We start from the raw sequence: 2,750 nt of genomic DNA on the forward strand, positions 1-2,750 counted from the left end.
AATACACTGTCAGGTCACACCTCTTAGAATGAGTATTATCAAAAAGACAAGAGGTGTTGGCTAGCATGTGGAGAAAAGGAAAACACACACTATTGATGAGAATGTAAATTGACACAGCCATTATTAAAAACAATATGGAAGTTCCTCAATACATTAAAAATAGAATTACCATATGACCCAACAATCCTACTTCTGGTTATATACCCACAAGAATAAAAACCACTATCTTAAAAGACACAGCCGCACCCCCATGTTCAGCATTATTCACAATTGCCGAGACATGGGAACAACCTAAATGTCTCTCAACTGCTGACTGGGTAAACAAACTGTGTTGTATATATACAATGGACTATTCAGCCTTTAAATGAAAATCCTGCCCTTTGCAACAACATGGAAAAATTTTGAGGGCATTTTGCTAAATGAAGTCACAGATGGAACACTTGGGTGGGTCAGTCAGTTAAGTTTCTGCCTTCAGCTCAGGTCATGATTCCAGGGTCCTAAGATTGAGCCCTGAGTTGGGCCCACAGTTCCAAGGGGAGCCTGCTTCTCCCATTCCCTCTGCCTGCTGCTCCCCCTGCTTGGCTGTCAAATAAATAAATAAATAAAACCTTTTTAAAAATGAGTAAAAGGTACATCCATACTATGGAATAATGCTCAGCAACAAAAAGAAATAAAATAAAAATTGATAAATCAGACTTTATCCAAATTAAAAACTTTGTTCAAAATATACCAATAAAAAATGAGTAAGTCACAGACCAAGAGAGAACAGCAGCAAAACATATCCAACAGAGACCGATATGTACTGTAACTTAACACTAATAACACAATTAAAAATGGGTAGGGGCGCCTAGGTCGCTCAGTTGGTCAAGTGTCTGCCTTCAGCCCAGGTCATGATCTTGGGTCCTGGGATTGAGCCCCATATCCGGCTCCCTGCTTAGTGGGGAGTCTGCTTCTCCCGCTGCCCTTCCCCCGCTCATTCTCTCTCTCTTTCTCTCTCCCTCCTCCCCCCACAAACAAATAAAATCTTTAAAAAAATGAGTAAAGAGTACATCCATACTATGGAATAATGCTCAGCATCAACAAAATACCATAGGCTGGTATAACAGAGATTTGTTTTCCCATAGTTCTGGAGGCTGGAAGTCTGATATTAGCATTTGGGGGCTCTGATGAAGGCTCTCTTCCTAGCTTGCAGATCTTCCCTTCTCACATTGTCCTCACATGGCAGAGAAGGAGAGGGAGTGAGACAGAGACAGACCTCTTATAAGGCCACCAGTCCTATCAGGCTAAGAGCCTTATGACTTCTTTTAACCTTTTTATCTTCTAAAAGCACCATTCCCAAATATAGTCACATTGGGTAGTCAGAGCTTCAGTGTCTAATTTTGGAGGGACACACAGTTCAATCCATAGCAATATCTATCTATATAGGATCCAGTTTCTTTCTGGCTTCTATTTTGATTAGTTTTTGTCTTTTGTTGCCTAAAAATGTATTCATCCATTGAATGCCCAATCTGAACCATGCACTGCTGGACACCAGTAGAACAATTGTGAACAAGAGTGCTAGTTTCCAGCAGCCATGTTTACATTTTAATAGAAGGACATGAAGTAAATAAGTAAATGAATAAATAATGTTAGGTGGTGACAAGTATTATTAAGAAAAGTGAGAAGAGGGACACCTGGATGGCTCAGTGGTTGAGCGTCTGCCTTCCCCTCAGGGCATGATCCCTGAGTCCTGGGATCGAGTCCCAAATCGGGCTCCCTGCATGGAGCCTGTTTCTGTCTGCCTCTCTGTGTCTCTCTGGAATCAATAAATAAAATCTTAAAAAAAAAAAAAAAAAGAAAGAAAAGTGAGAAGACCAGGGACTAGAAGTTGACAGGTAGACACATTTGTTTTAGGGTGCTCTGGGCTTTTTGAAGAGGGGATATTGAGCGGAGACCTGAAAAAACAGCTATAGGAATATCTATAGGATAATCTAGTTACAAGAGTATCTAAAGCAAGAGCAATCCTGATAGAACAGCAAATGCAAAAGCCTTGGTTTGGGAGATGGAAGTTTTGTGTGTTTGAGGAACAGCAAGAAGGCCAGGATGATTAGGATTATTATTCCAAGGTAGGGCATGGGACTTTCAAATGTGAAAGCCCCCAGAAATTTCTGAGCAGGGGCATCACATTTAAGCTGATTTATCTTCTAATTATCACTCTCTGGAGAACAGATTGAATACGGACAAGATGGGAAATGGGAAGACCATTCAAGAGGCTATTTCATCTGTCCCACTTGGAGATGATAGTGATGGGAGGTAGAGTAAAATCCATGGTAGACTTACCCACATGTACTCCCCACAGGGAGCCAGATGTGGGACTCGATCCCAGGACCCCGGGATCATGCTCTGAGCCAAAGGCAGATGCTCAACCACTGAGCCACCCAGGTGTCCGAAAAGTAAAATCTTTTTAAAAAATGAAATAAGTAACAGGAAAACAAATATTGTATGATTTCTTTTTTATCTGGAATCTAAAAAAGCCAAACTCATTGAAACAGAGAATATAATGGTTAGGTGGTTGCCAGAGGCTGGTGGGAACAGGGACATGATGGTCAAAAGATACAAACTTTCAGTTATAAGCTAAATAAGTTCTAGCAATCTAAGATCTAACATACACATAGCGACTACAGTTAGTAATTCTGTATCTTGGAATTTGCTGAGATCTTAGAATGTATTCAACACACACACACAAAGAAAATGGTAACTAAAGGACAATA

This window comes from Canis lupus, chromosome 1, assembly GCF_048164855.1.
Source record: "Canis lupus baileyi chromosome 1, mCanLup2.hap1, whole genome shotgun sequence".
Classification (NCBI taxonomy): Eukaryota; Metazoa; Chordata; class Mammalia; order Carnivora; family Canidae; genus Canis; species Canis lupus.